We start from the raw sequence: 19,238 nt of genomic DNA on the forward strand, positions 1-19,238 counted from the left end.
TTCGAAGATCACCTTGATGAAGTGCTCCGAGGACGCATCATCATGGAAGTGACCAACATTAACCGGCTTTACTCTAGGCCTATTTTTTGATCCCTCTGCGGGAGGAACCTCCACTGGTACACCAAGGTACATAGCCAACACATAATAATAAAAATCCTCATAATAATAATCACATACATTTGATAGAGCTAGTGCAACTGGAATAACAAGAAATGCACAAACATTGTGCATGCGGATTGCTTGTGGTTCGATCACAATATCCTTATGATTATGAAGTGCCACATTTTAACCATTGGATTAGCGATAGCAATAGGAAAGCATTGAACATCAATACAAATGGTGGCTCCTACTTAGTGCACACACAAGGCAAGGGGACTCCCCCCACGGCCAAGTCAGATGCACAAGAATTGTTGTTGCACAATGGACAAGGTCGTACAGATAACCTTGTGCAATAGATTGTGCCACATTTTAATTATTGGTTCATGCTAAGAAGACATCCACAATCATATTTGAGGGCATCATGTAACCACAAATGAATGAGATGATCCACCACTTACCAAGGAGCGTGAACAAGCGATGTGTTTGTAAAGAACACAAGGTAAATGATGATCACCTCATCAACTAAAATTGTGTCACATTTTAATCATTAGCAAAGTTGAGAGCCTCATACTTAGTGCACACACAAATCGAAAAGAGGATCCCACAAGATCAAGTAGCATGCACTAGTAGTGTGTTTGTGCACGTCTCCACATCTTACAAGATCATCCCTCTATCACATAGTTGCCTCTCGTTCTGGTTTCATTCTCATTTCTCATTCCGTATTTTGACGTCATCATGAAACATCACGATCTGACCGACTGATGGTGCTCTGGTGATGGCGCCAAACAATCTTGCTGGGCGTTGTTATGGAAGAGGTTGGGAAACCCCAAGAGGAAAGTGTGATGAGCACAGCAGCAAGTTTTCCCTCAGTACGAAACCAAGGTTTAAGCGAACAGTAGGAGAAAGGGGTGACTTCTGAAGGTGTTGCTAGCTGACTAGTGGCAGGACGCACTACCGGCGTCAGCAACATCATGGAACCTACACACAACAGAACCAAAGTACTTTGCCCCAACTTGCATTGAGGTTGTCGATCTCACTAGTTTGCTGAACACAAAGGATTAGACGTATCGAGTGGAAAGAGATGTTTGCAGAAAGTAAACAGAACATGATTGCAGTAGAATTTATCAGTAAAGGAAACAGGACCGGGTCCACAGTTTACTAGAGGTGTCTCTCCATAAAGATAGATAGCATGTTGGGTTAACAAATTACAGCTGGGTAATTGACAGAATATCAACCATACATGACAAGATGATTACTATGAAATTTGATTGGGCATTACAACATAATACATAGACCGTAATCCAACTGCGTCTATGACTAATAATCCACCCTCCGGTTATCGTCCGAACTCCTTTCAGTATTAAGTTGCAAGCAACAGATTATCGCATTAAGCAATGCGTGTAAAGTAAACAATAAAATTACCCTTGGATAAAACATTGTTGTTTTCTCCCTAGTAGCAACATCACATCTACAATCTTAGAAGTTATTGTCACTCTCCCAGAAAACTAGAGGCATGAACCTACTATCGAGCATAAATACCCCCTCTTGGAGTCACAAGTGTCCACTTGGCCAGAGTTTCTACAAGCAACAGAGAGCATACAAGATCACAAATATGACATGACATGAATATATAATCAATCTCAACATAGTATACCATATTCATCGGATCCCAGCAAACACAACATGTAGGATTACATAAGGATGATCTTGATCATGTAGGGCAACTCACAAGATCTATACATGAAGCACAAACTGGAGAAGACAACCATCTAGCTACTGCTATGGACCCATAGTCCAGGAATGAACTACTCATGCATCCCCCTCCAACAGGGTGTCGGGAAGAGCTTCAGAAGCCCCCGAGATGGGTTCTGCGATGGCGGTCGCGACGGAACTTTTCGTGGATGGAGGCTCAGGTCTCCAGGGTTTTCCCGAGAAGATGTATATATAGGCAGAGGATTTAGGTCGGTGGGGTGCCTGGGGGCCCACACCCCCCTTGGCGCGGGCCCAGGCCAGGCCGCTCAACCCCCCTCTGGACTCTTCTTCATTTCGGTAAAATATTGACTTCGGCTTTTATTTCATCCAATTCCGAGATATTTTTTGTACAACTATTCTAAAATATAAAAACAACAGAAAACAGGCAACTGGCACTGTGGCATCTTGTTAATAGGTTAGTGCTGGAAATTATGTAAAAGTGCAACGAAGTGTAAGCAAAACATATATGAATTGGTGTAAAACAAGCATGGAGCATAAAAAATTATAGATACGTTTGAGACGTATCAAGCATCCCCAAGCTTAACTCATGCTCGTCCTCGAGTAGGTAAGTGATAAAAAAGTAATTTTTGAGGTGACATGAAGCCAACACAATCTTGATCAAGCATGTAAACAATTGTGAGCTGGGATCAAAGTACTCTAACATAGGCATGATAGATATAATTCAATAGAACTTAGCAACTATGTTATAACGCAAAGAGTAACTCAAACAAAGGATCATGAATAATAGTGCATTAAAAGCAACTATGTGTTTATGAGCATATATATAGAATAAACATAACAAAGTGGTACTCAACATGTCTTTTATGGAATAGCAAAACATAAATGCTAGGACACCTTCAAAGTTCAGAGGGTGACTAGATACAAGTAATTTGAGAGCAAGCAATAGCACAATCATGAATCAATCAATAATAATTTTGGGACTATGCATATTGCACTAAGAATGACAACTATGCTCTCTTAATTGGTGCATAAAGTACAGGATGAAGACTCAACATAATAGTAAAATAGAGACTCTCTGCAGAGTAAGCAAGATAAACAAGTTTTATAAACCTTCCAAAAATTATGGTACTTATTAGCTTTGAGCTCCCATTGCCCCTATCATAGGCATCTTGAATGGTTAAAGTTAATGTGAGTCAAAAATAAGCTATATGCTTGCAAATCACAAGTTGAAAATCTCATGCCCCTTGAATGCGAGTACCTAAATCTCATGCTACTCAACTTAGGTCCCAAATAAGTTCTTGTCATTTTAAGTATACATGTATCATTGAGAACCGCCAACGGGGTACCTCTTGGCCGATGATATGGAGGTACTCTTGTAAGAGCAATACCATGCCAAAATGACAAGACAAACAGATAGTGAGCATCTCAGCAATTTTTTATTTACTATGGGTATAGATTTTTATTGCAAATGCTTCATAGAATGCTCACTATGGCTTAGCTGTAAATTTCCACCATGAATGATGCATGGCTTAGATTAGCGGTCCAGGCGTTTCTCTAACTCATATACAAACTCCATGGACTTACAAGTATCCATTTTATTTCGCACCGCTAGACATCCATAAACAAAATAACATGACATCAACTAAATATAAGTGCAATATCGAAAGTGTTCCCATGAAAGCATGGTTCTACTAACTCCCAACTTGCAATTTGCAAACATATAAACTTCATAAGATAGGCACAATGATAAAGTTTATTAAGTGTAAGAAAGTAAATGTGTCATCAAGTTCGTGAAAGCTTTAATGACTAGTTTTCTCATGCCAAAATTTAATTTGAAAGATAAATAAAAACATGATGAATTACTTGAAATAGAAATAATGCTACTAGGTAGATATGGTGGACACAATTGGCAAACTTTGTTTCATGGTGGTTGGATGCACGAGTAGAGATCATACTCTGTACAGACGAATGCTAGCAAAAGACTGGGAGCGACCAACTAAGAGAGCAATAATGATCATAATCATGCATAACGACAAAACGTTATCAATAAGCATAAAGTGATATTAAAAGTCAAAAACTAAATGATCATAGAGGCTTTAGTTGACTGGTTATAGTCATAACATGGTATAAGCATGCGCCAAGTCAACCAAATAAAGCATCAACGGGGAATATCACAATATTATGCTTTTATGATAGAAACAACACATGATTCTTTCAATGACACATTATGCACTCTCAACCATTTGAGAAAAGTCATGCTACAACAATAAATACTAAGCATTTGACAATAATAACATCCAACATGAAATGCCAAAGTCTATGCCACAGTCTAGACAAGCTTTCATTTGCATCACTATAATCATGAAACATTTTACTCGTCTCCAACACCAATCAACTTATTTGAAATAAATCTTAAAGATGAAATACATTATGGACCAAAGAGCTAACAATACATAAATAATAATTACTAACAATCTCTGAACAAAATTCAAGTGAAATAACAAGAGCTAAACGCAGTACTAGAAAACTAGAACACTCGCAGAACAATAACAGCGAAAACTAGAGCGTTCTATGCAATTAAAATGGAGCGAGTCTTTCTCAAAACAAATGTGCCGGGATCCAACATATGCTGCAGCAAACAAAACTGAACTAAACTAAAAAAAATAAAGACGCTCCAAGAACAACACATAGCGTATGAAGCAATAAAAATATAGCGCATAGAGAGATGACCTGTTGCTTTGTTGATGAAGAGGGGATGCCTTGGGCGTCCCCAAGCTTTGACGCTTGTACGTCTTGAATATGTCTTGGGGTGCAGGGGCATCCCCAAGCTTGATATTTTGTCCATTCTTCATCTCATCACATCATTCTTCTTTTCCTACACTTGAAAACTTTCTTCATACAAAACTTCACACAATTCTTCATTAGCAGCATTAGTACAATTAAAATAAACAAATCCACTTGGGTTCAGTACTAACATATATCAAACACCTATTAAAGCATTAGCTACTGTAGCAACCTTTCAAAAAGCTCTTTGATCAAAAAAATTCAAAAAGAAAGAGATTTAAGAGGCAAATGCAAATAGTGCAGAAATCTGTCAAAACAGAACAATAGGTAAAAATCAATTGTTTTGAAAATCATCTGTTGCTTATCTCTAAAAGTGGTCAACTAACGAAAGTTAGGTAATAACCTGGGGCATACGCATAAAAAATTATAGCTCAAAATTCCTGTCTGGCTATTTTTACGATTTTTATGGTAACAACACATAATTTGTTTTCAGGACAACAACTTTCCCAAATCTTACTTTCTTCCTATTAGAGGATATTCTTGGCACAAAAACGAAATAAAAATGATAAGAAGAGGTTATTACAGGGGTAATAACTTCCAAGACTCAACAAAAAGAAAAATTACAGAAAATAAAACATGGGTTGTCTCCCATAAGCGCTTTTATTTAATGCCCTATCGCTAGGCATAGTAGTTTGAGAAGATGCTCACATAAGAAATATGAATTGAAGTAAAAGAGAGAATCAAGAAGAAAATTCAAAACACATTTAAGTCTAACCCACTTCCTATGCATAGGAATCTTGTACACAAATAAATCCACAAAGAACAAAGTGACAAACATAGGAAGATGAAACAAGAGTAACTTCAAAACTTTCAGCATATAGAGAGGTGTTTTAGTAACATGAAAACTTCTACAATCATATTTTCCTCTCTCATAATAAATTTCAGTAGTATCATGAATACATTAAACAATATAATCATCACATAAAGCATTCTTATCATGAGTCACATGCATAGAATAATTATTACTCCCATCATAAGCATAGTCATTTTTATTAATTGTAGTGGGAGCAAATTCAATAAAATAACTATCATTATTATTCTCATCACCATAATCATCAGATACAGGAGACATATTGTAATCATAATTAATTTTCTCCTCAATAGTAGGTGGACTGAAGATATCATATTCATCATTGTAATCATCATAGCAAATTTTCTCCTCTAAAGCGGGGGAAGTAAAAAAAGATCATTTTCATGAAAAATAGCTTCCCCAATCTTAGAATTTTCCATAGCATTTGCAATAACTGTGTTCAAAGAATTCGTATTAATAACATTGCCATTAGCATGCAAATAAAGTTTCATAGTTTTTTTTTAATTCTCTCTTCGAACACTTTATGTCCTAACTCAAGATAAATACTATAAAGTTCTCTAATTTTGTTGTTGTTTTCCATTAAGCCTAACCAGTGAAAAATAAAAACAAGAAATATCAACATGAAAAGTAAGTATGGAATAAACTAAGCAACATAAATAACAACTATAATAGAAACTATTTTTTTTGTGTGTTTTTGATATAAAGACGACTATAAACGAAACTATATTTTTTGTGTTTTTGATATAATAAAGCAAACAAAACAAAATAAAGTAAACTAAGCAAACTATAAGAAAGTAAAGAGATTGAAGATGAGAGACTCCCCTTGCAGAAATCCTCTTTCTCCCCGGCAACGGCGCCAGAAATTCTTTGCTGTCACGTGACGGGGCTTGATGGAGTGTCTTGATTCGTTCCCCAGCAATGGCGCCAGAAATTCTTGATGGTGCTCCGGTGATGGCGCCAGACAATCTTTTCGAGCGTTGTTGTGGAAGCAGTTGGGAAACCCCAAGAGGAAGGTGTGATGAGCACAGCAGCAAGTTTTCCCTCAGTACAAAACCAAGGTTTAATCGACCAGTAGGAGAAAGGAGTGACTTCTGAAGGTGTTGCTAGCTGACTAGTGGCAGGGCGCACTACCGGAGTCAGTAACATCGTGGAACGTGCACACACCACAACCAAAGTACTTTGCCCCAACATGAAGTGAGGTTGTCAATCTCACTGGTTTGCTGAACACAAAGGATTAGACGTACCGAGTGGAAATAGATGTTTGCAGAAAGTAAACAGAACATGATTGCAGTTGAATTTATTAGTAAAGGGAAATAGCATGTTGGGTGAAAAAATTACAGCTGGGCAATTGACAGAATATCGACCATACATGACAAGATGATTACTATGATATTTTATTGTGCATTACAACATAATACATAGACCGTAATCCAACTGCGTCTATGATTAATAATCCACCTTCCGGTTATCGTCCGAAGCCCTTTCAGTATTAAGTTGCAAGGAACAGATTATCGCATTAAGCAGTGTGTGTAAATTAAACAATAGAATTACCCTCGTATAAAACATCGTTGTTTTCTCCCTAGTAGCGACAACACATCTACAATCTTAGAAGTTATTTTCACTCTCCCAGAAAACTAGAGGCATGAACCTACTATCGAGCATAAATACCCCCTCTTAGAATCACAAGTAACATATGACATGAATATATATTCAATCTCAACATAGTATACCATATTAATCGGATCCCAGCAAACACAACATGTAGGATTACATAAGGATGATCTTGATCATGTATAGCAGCTCACAAGATCTATACATGAAGCACAAAGTGGAGAAGGCAACCATCTAGCTACTTCTATGGACCTATAGTCTAGGAATGAACTACTCATGCATCACTTCGAAGGCGGGAATGGCGATGTAGATGCCTCCGGCGATGATTTTCCCCTCAGGCAGGGTGCCGGGAAGAGCTTCAGAACCCCCAAGATGGGTTCTGTGATGGTGGCCACGACGAAACTTTTCGTGGATGGAGGCTCGGGTCTCCAGGATTTTCTGGAGAAGATGTATATATAGGCGGAGGATTTAGGTATGTGGGTTGCCTGGGGGGCCCACACCCCCCTTGGTGCGGGCCCAGGCCATGCCGCGCCAAGGGAAGGTCTAGCCGCCCTGTGGCACTTCCTCGACCCCCCCTCTGGACTCTATCTTCATTTCGGTAAAATATTGACTTTGGCTTTTGTTTCGTCCAATTCCGAGAATATTTCATGTACAACTTTTCTAAAATACAAAAACAGGGAACTGGCACTGTGGCATCTTGTTAATAGGTTAGCGCCGGAAATCATGTAAAAGTGTAACGAAGTGTAAGCAAAACATATATGAATTGGTGTAAAATAAGCATGGAGCATAAAAAATTATAGATACGTTTGAGACATATCACTGACCAACTGATAAGGTAACATCGTAATACCGTGTGGGTCCAGAGTATATCTCTCCATTGTCTGGAGGAGCAATATCCAAGCTTGAACTATCCAAGTCCCTAACATACTTTCTATATTCCCGAAGATCACCTTTATGATTAACTAGTTACAGTGTAACGTAGATTTCAAAGCATACGCTCAAACATGAGGGAACATGATATTCTCATGGTCTAAGGACTTTTTCATATGATAAGCACATAAATATGATACTAATAATAAATGAAAACATGTCTCACAGTGTATCAAACATAATGGGGACGGTTTGGTACCCTTGTTCTGCTAACAGTGTACTTTTTTTTAGAATGCAATGTAGTCTCATTGTTGATGGCATCCTTGTAACATTAACTTTTCCCATGATCATGAAAACTCGATCATCATACAACACGTGAAGTAGTCTTAGACACATGACTAGGAACACGTTAGTGTTTATCTCTCTACACATGCTTATGAGATTTTCTTTGAATATCATATTCAAGACAAATAAAAGTTGTAGCATAAAGAAGTAAAAAATCAATGACAAATGTGGAGTTAAATAATAACATTTCTTTTGCCTATGGGCATAACTCCTTCAGTAGCAACGACGACAACGACAACGACCTCAACACAGAGGTGCAGAGACGACAGCCTTGACACGGACGTGCAGAGGCAACGACCTCGACATGGAGTTGCAATGATGTTGACATCGACATGGAGCTGCAGCGACAATGACCTTGATACGGGGTTGTAGCAACGACAATGACGACATCCATGTTGGAAATATGCCCTAAAGGCAATAATAAAGTTTGTTATTATCATATTTCTAGTTCATGATATAAGTTTATATTCCATGGTAGAATTGTATTAACCAGAAACATGATACATGTGTGGTTTAATAAACAGGACCAAGTCCCAAATATGCCTCAACTTGGCTAGCTCGTTGATTAATGATGGTTATGGTTTCCTGGCCATGGACATGAGATGCCGATTAATAACGATGCCATGTCATTAGGAGAATGATGCGATGGATAGATCCAATTTAGCAAAGAAATAAGATCAACTCTCTATGTTTCAATTGCCTAAGCTGATTTTAAATGACAAGTAAATGATTCCTTAGACGATGAGATTATGTTACTCATGGGCATTGAAATAATGTTTTGGGGACATCAACCGTTATTCCGTAACAGGGTGGTCATAAAGCTGTCTTTCAGGTACTTCGGAAGGTCTCTATTGAGTTGCATGAATCAATACAAGAAGGCTACAACTCGCTGCAAACAACGAGCGTAACACGAACACACTCCACTCCACTCCACACCGGCTAGTCCGAAGACAGCCACCATAGACACAACAACAACAAAACCTAGAAGAGCCTGACCTAAGCTAAACTACAAAGCCGCATCACTACCAACAACGAACGCGTCCAAAGAAACAAACCCTCCAAAAAGGACTCTCCTTGTCGACGCACCATCTGAAGAGATAGACGGCAGGACTCGGACAACCCCAGGAAGCCTGATCAAGGACTCGCCGACGATGGTGTCCATAGCGCCCCTGAAGAACAGCCTTGGGCAGCGGCGAGCACCGGAGGAGCGCAAACTAGGACCTCCAAACCATGTCTCCAAACGTGATATTCCCAACAGAGGAACGACGCCGAGGACACCGCTATCACGCCGATCCAACTCCGAATCTAGGCTTTCGCCCGGAGACAACACCAACACCACGAGAGAGCGCAGACGATGTCGAAGCTCCTCGGTGGCGCCTCCATTGAGGAAAAACGACACCCGTGGGTGCCATCGCCGCCGGCCCGACCAAGATTGGGCGGGATTTTCATCCGTGCCATCGCGCATCCCGCACCTCCGAGTGTTGGACCACGCCGTCCAAGAAGCCTCGCACCGCCATCACCGCAGCTCCTCCCCGATGTTGTCGCAGATCTGTGGACTCCGACACACCACACGGCCGAGAACATGGTCCATCTCCCACCTCCAACTCCGACTCAGCAAGGAAAAGACAACCTCCCTCTCCACCAGCACGGGGCAGAACCGCTCGCCGAAGCTATCACCAACTCCAGGCAGACCGCCCACAGCAGCAGCAACTCCTGCCACCGGCCAGATCCGGGCCTGCTAGCCCAGATTGGACCCGCAGAAGCCCAGATCGGCCCCGCGCCCACTCCTCCGGCCTCCCCGCCGGTCGCCACCGAGGGCAGTCGACGCACGCCTGCACCGTCAGGCGGCCGGCCTCTGCTCGCCTGGACTCCTCCTGGCCGAGCCTCCCCGCCGCCGCCACGACCACCTTGGGCTCGCGCCGCCGCTCCATGTCGCAGCCTGCTGTCCACCTCACTGAGAACCTCCTCCTCCGCACCTCCACGCCCCGCGCCGTGTGTCGGCAAGCGCCGCCGGACACACCCACCACCAGCGCCGCTCGAGTGACGTCCCGCCTCCGCGCGTAGTGGACCCGTCGGGGCGTGCAACTCTCGCCCGCCGCCTTCGATGGCCGAGCACGGCCGCCACCGCCAGCTCTGGCGGCGGCAGCGGCCAGGGGAGGGGGATTTGGGTGGTTTCGGCGGCCTAGGTTTTTGTCGCCCTGGAGCCGCCCGTGAGGCGACCCGAGTGGAACGAACCGGTTTCGTCGAGGCGGCCAGGGGAGGGGGGATTTGGGTGGTTTCTTCCTTCTATAAAGATATGGTACGCCCTCGGCGTACTCGCGAAAAAAAGTTGCATGAATCAAGAGTGGGATTTGTCCTTCCACGTGACAGAAAGATATTCTTTGGGCCCACTCAATAATGTAACATTCAAAGAGCTTGCATGCAAGTGACTAATGAGTTAGTCACAGGGACATTATGTTATGTATGAGTAAATTAAGAGTTCTTGCTGGTAACGAGATTTAACTAGGTATAGTGATATCGATGATCTAGTCTCGGACAAGTAATATAACGAGAGGCAAAGGGAATTGGATAAACACTGTTATTTGAATTTCTGACATTTTGGTTCATCCGGTAAGGATCTCGTTGAATACGTTGGAGTTATAACGCACATCCAGGTCCTGCATATGATTATTGATCGGAGAGGTGTCTCGATCATGTCCACATATTCTCGAACTCGTAGGATCACACACTTAATGTTCCATGTCGCTAGGGTAGTAATGAGAAATGGATAATGGTGAAGACTAAAGTTTTTTTGGAGTCTCGGATGGGATCCAGGACATGACAACGAGATTCAGAATGGTCCGAAGAATAAGATTCATATCACGGAAGTTGATTTTAGGGTTTTCAGAAGACTTTGGGAATTCACTAGTATTGTATCAAAGGGTTTCTAGAAGGTTCCAAAGGGACCAATAGTGGGATCATTTGTAACATTCCAGGTACTGAGGTTACAAAGGAGAGGAAATAGGGGTGTGCATTGCATTCATGCATACAAAATCCAGGAAATTTTTGCACATTCAAATAAAACTTGTCATAGTGACTAAAGTTTCACTTGAGTCGATGGAATTGAAGTATATCATTGAGTCAAGCGTTATAAACTTCAATGTGACCTTTGCTAAAATCATAATTTGGGTAGATATGATTTGACCTATGGGTTAGATCAACTGGAAAAAGGAACTATTACAACAACAACTTAAGTAAGGATTAAATACCAGATCTCTTAAGGGATTATAATATGGTATCCTTGCAATAAATTATGAATACGTATTCCAGTACAAATCAAAGAACAAGAAAATGGAAAAACCATTCTTGACTTATCTTGTCCATGTATTAACCAAAAAAAGGATCCTACCATGATCCTCATGGTATTCTTGAACTGAACTCTTGAACTCATGACAAGGATACCAACACAAGCTTACCATCAAGCCTTTTCTTATCCAAATCTATCTTCACCCGACCTTAGAGAGGAGAAAGAACTATGCATCTATTCAGATAATCATATCATCATCTCTTGAGCAGAACCCTAGGTTATATGTCAAGTCATTGATAAGTGAGAGAGGTTGTTGATACTAACCATAGCCATGTGTATCCAAGAGAGTATAAGAGAAGTGTTATACTCTAGTTGTTTGAGAAAACACTTGATCTTGGAGATGAGAACCACATATCATTAGGGATACCTGATACGTCCATTTTGCATCACTATTTTATATCGTAATTTACTGTTATTCATTGATATATTTCATATTTAGAGATGATACTTATGTTATTTCATCTATTTTGCATGTTTCATGATTATTGGAGAATCGCGCACCGGAGTCAGGATTCTGCTGGAAAAAGCACCGTCAGAATGCAATATTTCGGAAGATCAACAATTCACGAAAATTACACGGAAAATCTTATTTTTCCAGAAGATGGAGAGAGCCAAAAGGAGGAGCCGAGGAGGGCCGCCATGGGCCCCCCATAGGTCGGCGCGGGCCCTGCCCTGGCCGCGCCGCCTGGTGGGGAGGGGGCCCACGGCCCCTCTCGGCCTCCTCTCCTTCGCGTACTCCTTCGTCCCGAAAACCTAAGCTCGAGGAAATAATCGCGAAGAGTCACGGCCGCCTCGCGGGGCGGAGAACACCGAGAGAGAAAGAACTCTCCGGCAGGCTGAAATCGCCGGGGAAATTCCCTCCCGGAGGGGAAATCGACGCCATCATCACCGTCATCGAGCTGGACATCATCTGGGATCATCATCATCATCATCTCATCATCATCACCGCCATCTCCACCGCTGCACCTCGTCATCGCTGTAATATCTAGGGTTGAATCTTGATTGTTTGATAGGGGAAACTCTCCCGGTGTTGATTACTACTTGTTATTGATGCTATTGAGTGAAACCATTGAACCAAGGTTTATGTTCAGATTGTTATTCATCATCATATCACCTCTGATCATGTTCCATATGATGTCTCGTGAGTAGTTCGTTTAGTTCTTGAGGACATGGGTGAAGTCTAAATGTTAGTAGTGAATTATGTTGGGTAATATTCAATGTTATGATATTTAAGTTGTGGTGTTATTCTTCTAGTGGTGTCATGTGAATGTCGACTACATGATACTTCACCTTTATGGGCCTAGGGGAATACATCTTGTATTCGTTTGCTAATTGCGGGGTTGTCGGAGTGACGAAACCCGAACCCCCGTTGGTATATCGATGCGGGAGGGATAGCGGGATCTCGAGTTTATAGGCTGTGGTTAGATTTATCTTAATTACTTTCTTGTATTTGCGGATGCTTGCAAGGGGTATAATCACAAGTATGTATTAGTCCTAGGAAGGGCGGTGCATTAGCATAGGTTCACCCACACAACACTTATCAAAACAATGAAGATTAATCAGCTATATGAAGCGAAAGCACTAGACTAAATTTCCGTGTGTCCTCAAGAACGTTTGGTCATTATAAGTAAACAAACCGGCTTGTCCTTTGTGCTAAAAAGGATTGGGCCACTCGCTGCAATTAGTACTCTCGCATTTTACTTACTTGTACTTTATTCATCTGCTATATCAAAACCCCCGAATACTTGTACGTGAGCATTTACGGTGAATCCTTCATCGAAACTGCTTGTCAACACCTTCTGCTCCTCGTTGGGTTCGACACTCTTATTTATCGAAAGTACTACGATACACCCCCTAAACTTGTGGGTCATCAAGACTATTTTCTGGCGCCGTTGCCGGGGAGTGGAGCGCTATTGGTAAGTGGAATTGGTAAGGGAAACTTTTACTGTACGTGCTGTTTTTATTTCTGCCTGCTGCTATAATTCATTATGGAGGGGTCTTCTCTTGAATTCCTCTTTGGAAAATCTACTACTACTGCAAAGGTAGTGGATGAGGCGCCAGGTGAGAAAGAGGTTCCATACAAAATACCTATGAAAATTATTGAACGTGTTGTGGATAACAGCTATGAAGGGGATGGAACTGTCCATCCTAGAGATCATTTACTGTTTTTACATGAATTATGCGGGTTATTCAAATGTGCAGGTATTGCTATGGATGAAGTTAGGAAGAAACTATTCTCTATATCGCTGTCTGGTAAAGCGGCGCATTGGTATAAATTGCTCAAGAATAGGGATTCTCTTGATTGGGAGGACATTGTGCCTTTATTTTATTCTAAATTCTATCCTCCAAGTGAAATTCACAAAGATCGGAACCGCATATATAATTTCTGGCCTCATGATGGAGAGAGTATTGCCCAAGCATGGGGGAGATTGAAGTCTTTAATGCTCAAATGCCCCATTCACTACAAGAAAAGTTCTGATAGACAACGTCTCAAAATCGTCCGCTAAGGGGTATTTTTCGTCGCCTATGGGCCTAACCCGACGATATGGGTTCTGTTGTGGAAACTGCGTCAGGCAAAGTCCTACGACGATTTTTTCGGTCCGTCGCGCTTGGGCGCCCTTCCGCCACGGAAAATCGGACCGTTGCCCAAGTGTTTCCGGGAGCCCGTTGACTGCTGACGTCATGCAAACTGACACGTGGCAGACGCCGTTAACTGGCAGTTAACGGCGTTAACCGGCTGAAACCCCGTGGTAGATGGTAGGCCCACACGAGGCCTGCCACGTCTTAAGCGGGTCGGCCCATTAAGTTTGCGGGCCGGGCCAGCTGACTTAGTTTGACCGGTCAACTATATAGCTGGGCTGGTCCATTAGTTACGTGGGCCGGGCCTAACCTCTAAGGTTGACTGGTCAAAACTTTAATGGGCCGGCCCACTAAGCATGTGGCCGGGCCGAATGTACTCATTTGACCGGTCAACAGGCAAAAGGGCCGGCCCACAAGACATGTGGGACCCACTTTCCTGGTATCGGGCCGGCCCATTTACAAAGTGGGGTCCACATTAAAGCAACTGGGCCGGCCCATCCAGTTACTGGGCCGGCCCAATTAGCATGTGGGTCCCACGTTCCTGCTATCGGGCCGGCCCATTTAGTACGTGGGGTCCACATTTGATCAAATGGTCCGGCCCAACAAGCCGGTGGGCGGGCCAAAAGCACCGGTGGGTCCCACTTTCTGTTAAAGGGCCGGCCCATTTAGTATGTGGGGTCCACCATATAGCAAGTGGGCGGCCCAACAAGATAGTGGGCGGGCCAAAAACACGGTGGGTCCCACTTTCCAGGTAAAGGGCTGGCCCATTTAGTATGTGGGGTCCACCATATAGCAAGTGGGCCGGCCCAACAAGATGGTGGGCCGGGCCAAAAAACACAGGTGGGTCCCACTTTCCTGCTAAAGGGCCGGCCCATTGAGTATGTGGGGTCCACCATATAGCAAGTGGGCCGGCCCAACAAGATGGTGGGCCGGGCCAAAAGCACGAGTAGGTCCCACTTTCGTCTTAAAGGGCCGACCCATTTAGTACGTGGGGTCCACCATATAGCAAGTGGGCCGGCCCAACACGCTAGTGGGCCGGGCCAAAAGCACTGGTGGGTCCCACTTTCATCTTAAAAGGCCGGCCCGTTTAGTACGTGGGGTCCACCATATAGCAAGTGGGCCGGCCCAACAGGAGTGGGCGGGCCAAAAACACTGGTGGGTCCCACTTTCGTCTTAAAGGGCCGACCCATTTAGTATGTGGGGTCCACCACAAAAGCAATTGGGCTGGCCCAACTAGTTAGTGGGCCGGCCCAGTAGTGGGTGGGGTCCACCTTAAAGCAAGTGGGCCGGCCCAATTAGGGTGTGGGGTCCACAGTAAATCAAATGGGCTGGCCCAATAAGTAAGTGGGCCAGCCCGTTTAGTTGTTGTTTATATGCTGGCGTAATAGGCGCTTTAGGATTTTGCGGGCCGGCACATATGTGATTTCGCTTAATTGGGCCGTTTAAGGGATGGGAATTCGTGATTTAGATGCGAGAATATTTACGCAGCATTGATTTACGTCGGATAGCCTCACTTACCACAAGCACCAAAGAAAAAATGCGCGAAAGAACTATAAAAACTAACTAAATATTACATTAGTCTGCAAGGCTTTGAAAAAATATTACGGAACCCGGAGAAATTGAATGGTAATTAAACCTAGCAATACAATGAAGCGATCCGGCAATCTTTTAAGTTGTCCATGCGGCACCTATATCCGAAACAAAGACATTACAAGTTAAGACAACGAACAATGGAAACACAAAGACAACTGCAATATTGTTTGCCAAAGAATTTGGAACTCATCATTTCGTCGTTATAACAAGATCATTGTAATGCGCACAATAAGCAAACAAAGAGTGCATGCCGCATACCAACAGCCAATATAACGAGCATGTTAGAATGAAACAACGAGACTTACTACTTGTCGAGTCCCATGCAAACCAACATGTTCGGGGAGTACAAAATTGGCATGAACAACATAGTAGCAGGCTATAAATTTTGTAACAACGACGAGCAAGATGAAGTTATGATGGCTACATCTACAGAGCAGGGAATGTAAACCAAAAATAGAAGTTACGATGGCAAAAGCTAAAGAGGAGGGAATGTGAACCAACATGTGCCAAGTGCAATTACTTTATTTTGGCCGTGAACTAAATAATACTCCTGAACTTATAGTGAAGGGGATGCAAATCAAGATGTTTCGGGATATAAACTTGTAATGAGCAACACATAGAGGATAGTTAATGCTTTGGAGCTTAGGATGGACCGGATACGGAATATAGTGGGATCACTCGTGAACTTGTATAAGAGGGAATGCAAACCAATATGTTCAGCTTTCCATATGTGAGCGTCATGCCAAGTGAGAGAAACAAGTCAATAATGCAGCTTTTGAAGAACAAGATGGCACGCAAAATTATTATCTAGTAGTATGACAAGTTTATTTGTACTACGAGGCTAGATAGCAGAGTGATAGCATGCCAAACTAAGTCCTTACTTTGTTAGCTTACAATGAACTAGATACAAAACAATGGCATCACCTGTAGTACAGGGAATGCAAGCCAACATGTTCATGGAGTAAAAAATTGGCACAAACAACATAGTAGCGGGCCATAATTTTTGTAACAACGACTGAGTAAGATAAAGTTATGATGGCTAGATCTACAGAAGCAGGGAATGTAAACCAAATATAGAAGTTACGATGCCAAAAGCTATAGAGCAGGGAATGCGAACCAACATGTGCAATTACTTGAAATTGGCCGTGAACTAAATAATAGCAGGATGTTACTATAATTCCTATAATTTTTGTAGCAACGACTGAGCAAGATAGAAGTTATGATGGCTACATCTACAGAGCTAGGAATGCAAACCAAAATGTTCAATCGCTTAAAGTTAGCAATGAAGTAGAAAATAGCAACGTGTTACGGTCATAGCTAGGAATGAACTAAAAGAGCTTCGGACAAACAAGCATCCGAACCCGAACATGGCGCTAAAACAAGGGACTTACATTAGGAGAAGCACTCTGTGGGAGTCACACTAGATCTTCCTGGGGTTGATAGATCCGGTGATGAAGTACGCTACATGTGCTACTTGGGGTTGGAGAGACGGCCATTACACTTCATGATTACTCATCTCATCTGCAAAAACGTAACGGCGCATCGTTAGCACAAACAGGTTCCCCCAAGATTAAACAAGAACTTGCAGGCAAGCAATAGAAAAGCGACAGTAGAAGAGTTTAGATCATGCACGGCGCGGGTGAAGCGGATCCGGTTCATGCACAGCGGTGTCGGTGAGCTAGATCCGATGCGGTGGACGACGGATCCGGCGAAGCGGCTCCGGTGGGGTGGACGATACCGCAGCTGAAGCGACTGCGGTAGACTGCTGGATGAGCATATGGTTTCGAGGTTCGGCGGGGATGATCCGGTCCGGTTGATGACGGCGTCGATGAAGCGGCTCCGGCGGGCAGCCGGATGACGAGGATCGCGAGGGCTCGGGTAGGCCAGGGAAGTCCGGCGGGGATGTTCCGGTGCGGTGGTCGTGGAGGTGGTAGAGAGAGGGACTTGGGAAGTTCCGGTGGGTGGTCTCAGATGAGAGAGTGAGGGAAATGAATTTTTTTGGGAGGGTATCCGGGGCTAGGGAGGTGGTGATCCAAAAAATGACGGCCAGACCCCCCCACAAACCGACTTTGCTGTCATCTCCACAGGGGTAGAATCGGAATTTGGAAGCGTGTGAAATTTTTGTATTTTGTGGGCGGGAAGTTTTGCCGCTATGAGATTTTGAATTTCGCTAAGGTCCAAGTATAATGATAAAAAATTGTGAGACCGTACTAGTACCTCTGTTCAAGGCCGACTGTAAAATCAAATCATCATCAAGTTGAACATCGGTTACTACCATGATCATCATCGGACACAGATCTGGTGACATGCACCTGAAATTGGTGCATCCGTTGCAAAGTATAATGCTAAATATTTGAGTGACCGTACTAGTACTTATGTTCAAGCCCGAGTGCAACATCAAATCATCATCACGTTGAAAATTTGTTACCATGATCATGATCTATCTCTAAATTTGGCGCATCCGCTAAATCTGGCAAAGTATAATGATAAAGAAATCGTGAGACGGTAGTAGTACTTCTGTTCAAGGTCGAGTGCAACATCAAATCATCATCACGTTTAAAATTTGTTACCATGAGCATGATCTACCTCTGAAAATGGGCGCATCCGCTAAAACTTGCAAAGTATAATGATAAAAATATTGTGAGACCGTACTAGGACTTATGTTCAAGGTCGAGTGCAACATCAAATCATCATTACATTGAAAAGTGTGTTACCATGATCATGATCTATCTCTGAATTTGGCGCATCCGCTAAATCTCGCAAATATAATGATAAAAAAATTGTGAGAATGTACTAGTACTTATGTTCAAGGCCGAGTGCGGGATCAAATCATCATCACGTTGAAATTCGTTACAACGATCATGACATATCTCTAAAATTGGCGCATCCGCTAAATCTCGCAAAGTATAATGATGAAAAAATTGTGAGACTTGTACTAGTAATTGTGTTCAAGGCCGAGTGCGGGATCAAATCATCATCACGGTGAAATTTGTTACAACGATCATGACATATCTCTGAAATTGGCGCATCCGCTAAATCTTGCATGTGGCGCATCTCAGTGCGGAGCAACAGGCCGGTGCTATCAAGGTTGAGGCGTCAGTAGCGTCATCGGGCTCTCCTCTTTTGATAGATCTTCTACATGGCGTGGCGCACCGCCCATCGAGAAGCAGTCACATGTGATACCGAGGTGGAGACGTCGCCGGCCTCCTCGAGGCGCGACCGCCCTTCTACGAGCCAGCGTCGACTCAAGGTATGAATCCATGCGTTGTCGCGCCCCTTCTTCCGATGAAGTGGGGTGCCTGATACGTCCAATTTGCATCACTATTTTATATCATAATTTGCTGTTATTCATTGATATATTTCATATTGGGACACAATACTTATGTTATTTCATCTATTTTGCATGTTTCATGATTATTTGGAGAT

Source organism: Lolium rigidum, chromosome 6, assembly GCF_022539505.1.
Source record: "Lolium rigidum isolate FL_2022 chromosome 6, APGP_CSIRO_Lrig_0.1, whole genome shotgun sequence".
NCBI lineage: Eukaryota > Viridiplantae > Streptophyta > Magnoliopsida > Poales > Poaceae > Lolium > Lolium rigidum.